Raw genomic sequence first — 9,203 nt, 5'->3', positions numbered from 1 at the left:
GTCCCGTGCCTAACGAGGCTGGGACCTGGCACCAGTCGCCTGGCCCAGCAGTGGGCCTCTCTTCCTCCCTCTGTCTGGGGCCCGCAGCCACTGGGGACCAGAGCTGAGTCCTCCTGGAATGAGGAGGCCATTCTCCGTAGCACCCTCAGGCGGCCTCAGGGCAGTAGAGGTCATGGTGGGTGAGGTTGACCCCCACCCATCTCCCCTCTGGAGTTTCCTTTATCCATAACCCCCCCCCCACACACACACACACACACACACACACGCCCAAATTTGCACTTTAATTTGACCATCCCTGGGGACCCTCGGGAGCCGGGCCCACCTGTCCGGGCTGGTGACAGAAGGGCTCACTCTGTCTCCTCCTCTCTCTCTCTCCTCCACTCCGAAGTGGGCAGGGCTGCCCACCCGGGGCCCAGGACAGGGAAGGGTGCCGCTGGCCCGGCAAAGGAGGCTGTGGTTGCCGCACAGAGAAGGCCTGACCGAGGCTCAGGCCAGCACAATGTCCCGTGACCTCTGCCCCCTCATTGTTTATACTCGCCGTCTGTTCTGTTGTTCTGGGTAAGGAAGGCAGAGTTCTAGGTGAAACTTGAATCATTCGATGTGAGTGGGTTCTGAGCTCACCTCCGGGCCCCGCTCCGGGCGGGTCGGGCCGAGCGTTTTGCACTAATGTGTCCCGCGGTGGACGTGGGTCCGAAGCAAGCGTTTGCAGACGGGCATGGCTGATGATTGTACTGTGCCGGGGTGCCCCTCCGAGTCCCAAACGTTCCACGGGGCGGGCGGCGGCCCCGCTCGGGGGTGGGGGGGCCTTTCAGAGTGCCTTAGCATCTTTTGATCATTTTTTTTTTTTCCCAAGGAAAACCAATTACGAAAACCGGACCCTCCCCCCTCCTCTGTTTACAAGATGACTGATTCCTGTCCTGTCAGCGTGACCCTGACCCCCCCCTCCCCACAGACCCTGTAGGAGATGAGCCACTCAGTATTTAAGAGACGTGTGCACCTTGATCCCTAAGCTTGACTAGAGCAATACACATATTATTACTACATAGAGTCTATTATAGAGCTAGGCCGTAGCGGCGCCTTGTCGAGGACGAGAGGAGGGACTGGTGGCGTGTTCGCTGAGGAGGCGGCTGTCCTGGGGGGGTGTCTAGCTGCCCACACCCCCCCTGCACGAGGCGGCTGTCCTGGGGGCGGGGTCTAGCCGCCCGCACCCCGCCCCCTGCACGAGGCGGCTGGGATGGAGTGCGAAAGGTCCTGCAGAAGGGACCAGAGATGTGACAGTTACTGTGAGCTTGGCTGGGTGGGGCCGGCCCGCCTGGCCGGTGTGCCTGGGTACTTGAATTCTGTCTTGTTTTCTGCACTGTGTCTGGCCTCGCCCAGAGTTCTCTGTGGTCACTGAACTTGACGTCGGATTCGGTTGTCTTACCTTGCCCTGACTATAGACGCCAGCGGTGGACCAGCCGCCGGGTGGGGGGCGGAGACATCGGGGTGGGTGCCAGCATGCAGCCCCTTCCCGGCATCCCGGGGTAGGGCGGTGGGGGGCATGGAGGGGGTTTCCACCAGCCTGGCCTAGTGGTTCTCCTTCGGGAAGATTTGTTCGGTGTTGGGGGCGGGGAGAAGGAAGGCCAGGCTGGGGAGGCTGGCTGCACGGCGGCGAATCTGGTGGCACACGGGCCCTGTTCGCGTGGCACATTGTGCGGCAGGCCGGTGGGAAGGTCCCAGTGCCGCCCCTGCCCCCCCCCCCCGGGTGTGGCCACCCCCAGCCAGTCATTGCTCAGATTCCCCTTTAGACGGGTTATTTTTTATGGAAATCTCTTTGCTGCAGTAGAAAAAAAGGCCAATTACCCATTAACCAACTGAAAACTCGGAGGAAGCCTGTTTGCATCTGCCGGCTGTAACACCCTCCCCCACACCTCCCTCCCCCCTCCCCACCCCCACCCCCACCCACACTGGCCTGCAGCTTTGGGGAGTTCTTAGCTGCCTTGAGCTTTCACCACCGTTTTCAGAATGCCGCTGCCGCCTAAATCTTATCTCGCCCGCTGGAGGCTCCGAGCGCCTCACCACGGAGACCCGACACCACAAGGGGCTTGGTCCCAAGGTGTTTCTAACATGGCAATGGTTTTGGGGTTTGTTTGGGGTTTTTTTTTTCTTTCTTTCTTTCTTTATTTGTTTGTTGTGTTTCTTTGGAGAAAAAAAATAAATTTTTTTTTTTTAATGTAGAATGACGCAGAATCGAAAGCATTCAGCTCGGACAGACCTGCTTGAGTTCTGATTGGTCGCTTTGTCGTTAGCGTTTTGCACATGACTTGTCATTTTTATGTGTCCACAGAAGCCAAAAGTTGCAATACTATTTTTAGTAGACAATAAAAATAAAAAAAAAAGAAAAGAAAAGAAAAAAGAACTAAGTATCAAAATGTATCAATATTTTTGACTTGAACGTTTGGCGGAGCAAACAGAGCCGTTCATCCTCCCGAGGGACGGGATGTTTGGGAGAAAGCCTTTTCAAAGGCGGCGGTTGTTGCGAAGTCTGGTGAGGGTGGGGGTTTAGGTTAGTACTGTAACTCACGACTGTTAAAAACAAATAAATAAAGTAACGTTAAACCGTTCCTGCGCTGTATACAACGGTTGGTTTCACGTACTGTGTTCGACTTCAGCCACAGAAGATGCTAGCCTTTTGTGTTGATTGTTTGTTTTGTTGTAGTTGTCTTGTTTTGTTTTGCTTTGTTTTGTTGTTTTGGGGGTTTTTTTGGAAAGAGGAAGACACCTTCGTTCTTGCCGGTGTCTCAGTCTCCGGGCTGCGACGCGCCAGCAGAGTCAAGACGGTCGCTTTCTGGGCCGCGGCTGATACTGTATCCGTCACTCAGCCCACAGAAACGCCCGCGGGCCACCACGACCGTGGGACAGGGCTCCCTTGCGTGCTCAGAGCCCGCGTCATTGGGTGGGTGTCCGGGACCGACAGACGCCAGGACGCGATCATTCATTGTAAAGCGCTTTGTAAAATTCACATTTACAGAATAATAAAGTCAGTTCAAACCCAAGGTGCCTGCGCTCTGCTTGGACGGGAGGGGGGAGGCGTTGAGAAGCCAGGGGAGGGGTGGGGTATGTGTGGGGGGGGATTCTATTAAGGGGCAGGGTGACCAACCAACTGCCCTAGGATGCTCTCAGGACCCGGGAAGCTCCCGGTAGGGAAGAGGGCCATCGCCAAGCCCGCTGCCCACTTGTCCACACCTGGCCCGCTCACCCTCCCTCCCCCAATGTCGGACGAGGGACGAGGGCTGCTGGGCAGGATGTCCTGGGGGGTCATGGGCTTTCAGTAAGGGCCTCTCCTTTTCTGGGAGGGCCGCCTCACCTGCCCTCCCTGCCTGTCAGGGGACAGGTGTACTTACTGATGCCTCCCTCCCCTGCCCCAACCTCCTGCTGGACCTAGCCTGCCCTCGGGTGGACAGAGAGGGAACTGCAAGTGGGTGGACCAAGTCTGGCCCCCTGGGAGTCCCTGGAGCCAGGGGGACTCCTCTCCCAGCCATCCCCCCTGATGCATACTGGACTGGGCTCCGGGCCGCAAGGTGTTCTGTGGACGCAGCCTCTGGCCCTCGTGTTTGCCTCCACCCGTGCCCACCCGCAGGCAGGGGTCCAGCGCGGCCCTGGCCTCTCCCCCTTTTCTGGGCTTCGTAGCACTGGCTCTGTCTGAGCGACGGTTTCCTGGCCCGCTTGTTTCTCAGGCAGGGGTCTGTCTGTAGGTCGGCTTTGTGGTGATGTCCCCCGACCTACACGGACATGGTTTCCAAAAGGCCCCTCCGCACAGGCGACCCCCGTAGTGATGGGTCTGCGGGTCCGGGGGTGTCCTACGCTGCTCCCCCCTGCAGGAGGCGCTGCGTCACTCGCCTCTCCTGGGATCGCTGGAGAAGCCTGTGCCCTCCCACCGCCCAGCCCGGCTCTGGGCACGGGGTGAGGAGCCCTGGGTCTCAGCTTCCTGCTTCAGGTCTTGTCTGCAGGGCGGTTCCCGCTGCCCCCGCCCAGCCCGGCTCCCCGGCACCTGCTTGGCCGTGCGCAAGCCCCTTCTCAGGCCTCAAAGCCGACGGTCACCCACCCAGGCTCAGGGAGACACCCAGCCTCTGAGCCACGGGCCCCACAATCTGGAAGGCCCTAAGACCCCCTGACGAGTCTCCAGACCCAGGCAGACCCAAGCCCCTCTGCAGTGTGGACATCGGAGGCCCATGGTGTGTGTGTGTCTGGAGGGGGGTGTGTGTGAGAATCGTCTTGGCCAGGGAGGGTCTAGGGAGGCAGCGGGCACCTGCCAGCTCGTGCCGTGTGCCCTCCGGCCTCGTCCTTCTGAGAATTGTCTTGGCCAGGGAGGGTCTAGGGAGGCAGCGGGCACCTGCCAGCTCGTGCTGTGTGCCCTCCGGCCTCGTCCTTCAGCCGCCTCCCTGCCCTTGCAGCCTCGGACGGAAACTGGCTGAGACATCAGAACATCAGAACCCTCTGCTCCCAGCAGGGCCTCCCCTCCCCCACCCTTTGTGGAGGAGGCTGCTGAGTCAGCAGGACCTACAGCCTCTGCCCAGAGGCCTTTGTCCGGCTGCACAGAGGGTGGGAGCCCCTGCGGGTGGGGTGGGTCCTGAGCGGGCAGGGGAAAGGCGCTGGCTGTCCACCGCCTCCCCCCCCCCAGAGGCCGCTGGGGCCTAGGCCTGGCCGGAGCAGGGGGAGAGGGCGGGGTCTGAGGCCTCACTGACCACCTCTCTGCCATCACCATTGTGATGGACGAGCTGTGAAGGGTGTGTCACTGTCAGGCACCCCCCTGCTCCCTAGAGGAGGGGACAGGGCCTGGGGCAGGGGAGTCCCCGGTGCCCTGCTGGGAGGGCACCCCGTGGCTCCGTGTGCTCCTGTCTGTCAGGGGGCCCCAGGAGGCAGGCAGGAGGGTCTACTCAGAAGTGGACCCGGGCACTTCTCAACGGACCACTGTGGGGTCTTCATCAGGGAAGGGAGGAGAGCTGTGGGCAGGGGCCAGCAGGGTAGGGCCCTGGGTCAGGAGGGAGTGGGGGGCGGGGCTGCCCATAAGCCACCTGCCCGGAGACCCCTAGCTCCAAGGCCCCTGTCTGCCCTGAGCACCTGGGGGGATGAGCAGGAGGTAGACGGTGACACTGTGACAGTGGGTGGGGGGGAGCTTACAGAGGCCCAGCCTAGGTTCCCGTGACCAGGGAGGAGCAGGGGGCCATCTCGGCCTTGGGCCCAGCTTCTCGGGCTCCCCTGAGGTGTGTGGCCAGCCCTGAGGGCTGGCACTGGGAGGGGACCTAGGAGCCTGTCGAGGAACTGCCTTGGCCATGGGGGAATGACATTAATAACAACACCCACAGAAACACGGAATGCAGAGATGGCCAGGACCCCACATTGGGGTCCACATTGGGGTCCCCGGGGCAGGGGAGGTTGGGGAGTGGGGGGGTCAGGAGAACACCCAAGGACAGCCCTGCCTTTCACCCCCATCCGTGTGACCTGGTCCCTGCGCTGGAGGCAGCATTACCTCTGATCTCTGGCCCTGTCTGTGCAGGGCCTCCCTGAAGTCCCACCGTGACCCTGTGAGGTGATTCAATGACAGCCCCATTTTCCAGACAAGGAGGCTAAGGCTCAGGAGTTTAGGAAGTCTGTTCACAGCCTGAGGTGGCAAAGTCAAGATTTTTAAAAAATGTTTTTAAGGAGAGTGGAGACAGAGAGACAGACTCCCGCATGCACCCTGACCAGGATCCACCCGGCATGCCCACCAGGGGGTGATGCTCTACCCATCTGGGGCGTCACTCTGTTGCAACCAGAGCCATTTTAGCACCTGAGATGGAGGTCATGGAGCCATTCCCAGTGCCCAGGCCCAGCTTGCTCAAGCCAATCAAGCCATGGCTGTGGGAGGTGGAGGAAAAGAGAGAGAAAGAGAGAGAGAAAGAGAAGGGGCAGGGGGAGGGATGGAGAAACAGATGGTCACCTCTCCTGTGTGCCCTGACCAGGAATTGAACCTGGGACTTCCATACACCAAGCTGATGCTCTACCACTGAGCCAACTGGCCAGGGCCAGAGTCAGAATTTGAACCCCATCCCTTCATGGCGCTGCCCTCACTGACCTGGTCCCTGAGCAGTGCCCCTGGCCGAGGGGAGTGCACACCCCCAGGTCGGCAGGCTAGATGGGGTAAGCAGGGCCAGCAGAGGAGTGGTCCAGCTCCTCCTACCACCAGGTGCCACCTGTCCGTCCACCTGCTGGCTGGACCAGTGTGTGGACTGCCCCTGTCCCCTCCACAAGGGACAGCCGCAGCCCTCCTGAGGATGCACTGACTTGTTCTGCGGGTGACTTGAGGGGCTCTTCGAGGAAGGTGAGAGCAGCTGGGCCACCTGTGGGGTGAGGGGCCCTGCCTGGGCCCACACTGGGGGTCTGCAGGGGCTCACAGCACCCTGAGGCCGGGTGCTGATGACAGGGCCGCACAGGGACTCTGGACAAAGCTGCCCCCACGTCGGATCGAGTTTCTCCCCGTCAGAGTCTGCAGAGAGGAGGCAGGAGGGAGAGGGGGCAGGAGAGGGGCCCTGAAGAGCCAGCGTCACGCCACATTCACACCACAGCGTCCACGACGGGTGCTAGATAAACCCACGTGCACAGCCACGTGCACTCGGTCTGCGTGGAGGGGCCCTCGGCAGGCCGGCCTGACCACACCCTGCAACCCCCAAGGAGCCGGCGAGATTCAGCCTCCACACAGCTGGCGGGGGTCCGGGGGTCTATAGGCCTTGGCTGTGACCGTAGAAGCCAGACCGGCATCCGTGGGGAACGGAGCAGACCCAGGGCAGCCAGGGCTGGCTGGCGGGTACCTGAGTGGTCAGGGAGCCGCCTGGCTGTACACGGCGGCCGAGGGAAGCGCCAAGCTCCCCCCTTTCTGGAAGCTTCTGTGCCTTGCCCCCTTCTAGACAGCATTGGTAGGTGGGTTCGGGTTCAGAGGGAGGGTAGGTGGATCCCCCACACCCCAGAGACCCTGGCATTTTCCCAGTGGGGGCCCCACATGCCAGCCGGCCTGGTCAGCGCTCCGGAGTCCTGCCCCATCCCCCTGGGGCTTCCCAGGTACCCCACTCCCACCTCTGATGCCCCCACACACACACATACTGCAGCTCTGCTCACCCAGAAGCTCCTCTCTCTCGCAGAGACGGCCTGCTGTCGTGGGGGGCACCCCAAACTGAATGTTGAGACACCTGTCTGGGGCCATCTTTTTTTGTGCCTCAGTTTCCCCGCATGTTCAGCCAGGCGGGTTGAACCGGATCACGCTTCTCAAACTCTTCCGTGTCGGCCGTGCCCCGGACCTCGTGGAGGACGCAGGCTCTGGTTCTGCGGGTCCGGGTGAGCGAGGCACTCATTCTGCGTGCTGACGGCGGGGGACCTCGGCCACGGCTGCCGCGCAGACGCAGACTTGCGCCACACGGGGGAGAGCCGCACGCACAGCACCCACAGACGGTGGCCCTCGGACGCCGTGGGCGTCCGCCACGGGTGGTGGACAGCTCCGCGCCCGTCCACGGGTCCACACTGCCGGGAAGAACGGCCCCCACGTGCACCACGCGTCCCCGAGGGGCGGGGGGCCCGGGCAGACTCGCTGCCGTCCACACAGCTTTGCCCGGCTGCCCTGGGCCGGGCTCTCAGGAGCGCGGAGGAAGGTGTCCACCCCTCTTACCCACACTGGGGCGTGTGATGGTCCAGCTTTCTCCAATGGGGCAGGCCAGAAAACACTCTAATCCACCTTCTCAATTGTCCGGCTGTCGACCATCCCGCCCAGTGAAGCGTCCGGCACGCCCTTGCTGCTTCCTGACCGCGTGGACCGCGTCCCTGCACGGAGGAGCCCTCTGAGCAGAGGCCGCTGGTGGCTCAGTGTCTTCTGCGCTGTTTGAGTTTTTGCCTCACTGGCCTGGTGGTCCTGCCCGACCCGGGGCGGCAGAAACGAGCCTATGCGGTGTGCTCCTGGCCGTGCCTCCAGCCTACTCAGCCCACTGAGCTCGGGGCCCCTCTGGGAGGCAGAGGGCCAGTCCGGGCCCCTTGAGGGGGGCAGAGGACCAGGCACCGGGAAGCTGAGCGTGAGGAGCGGGATCGCTGTGGAGCTGGCTGGCGCAGAGCCTGTGGCCTGGGCTGTGACCGCTGTTCCCTGGGACCCGCCTCCGTGTCACTGCAGGCTGAGTCACCAAGGGCGGACAGGAGCCATCTGCACACCCAGGATAGGCCGAGCAGGGTCAGGGATGAGGGCCTGGGGTCAGAAGGCACGTCCCCCCTTCCTGGGGTCACCGACAGCTGTGTCTCAACTGTGGCCCCCACAGGCACCTGACCCTAGTCTGCCTTTAGCTCTGCGATCAAAGTAGTTTTCTTTTTTTAAATTTTTATTGAATTTATTAGGGTGACATTGGTTAATAAAATTATACAGGTTTCAGGTGCATAATTGGGGATCAGAGTCTTGAGGCTGTGAGAGCTGAACCCCCAGAGTGGGGCCGGGGGCCTCGGCCGAGGGTCAGCTGGGGTGACTGGGGAGCGGTGACGCTTTGCTGACACTGCATCTGTTACAAAACCAGGGGGACAACTGAGAGCTCCCGCCGGAGGGGCAGGGGCCGGAGGGGGGCCCGAGACCCCAGCCCCTCACCCCCCATGGCCCCCGTCAGATGCAGGGGGTCCTCAACTCCATGAGGCGCCCCTCTCCCCACCCCTCACAAGGCGGCCATCGCCTGTGGCCACCACACTCCCCACACAGCCGTCAGCCCTTGACCCCTGTCCTGTCCCTGCAGAAACCCTGGAGCGCCCCCCAAGGACACACACCCCCACCAGGTCAGGGCACCGGGGTAGAGGACTGGACAGTAGGGATGGCCTCCGGGCGGGACAGGCCCTTGGCCTTGGAGTGGCTGCTCCCTTCTGTGTTCACCTAGCGGGGTGAAAATGAGGTCCAGCTGTCCACCCTGAGGGCCATGGGCCAGGGCAGGATGAAGATGTGGGAGGTGGAAGGCAGAGGAGGAAATTAACGCCAGCCCCCACCCCTAGCCCCCCCACCAGCCAGGAGGCACTGCGGGGGCTGCAGAGGGGCACAGAGCCAACAACGGGCCGGGCGCCTGTGTCCACACTGGCCCTGGTCAGTCAAATGGCTTCGCTGCCCCTTGGACGAAACGCCCAGGCCGGGGCGCGTGCAGACCCTCTAGAGGCTGACCGGGTGCCCTGGCTTCAGCCCT

Source organism: Saccopteryx leptura, chromosome 2 (assembly GCF_036850995.1).
Source record: "Saccopteryx leptura isolate mSacLep1 chromosome 2, mSacLep1_pri_phased_curated, whole genome shotgun sequence".
In the NCBI taxonomy this organism is placed as follows: Eukaryota; Metazoa; Chordata; class Mammalia; order Chiroptera; family Emballonuridae; genus Saccopteryx; species Saccopteryx leptura.
This window is presented reverse-complemented; position numbering follows the sequence as displayed.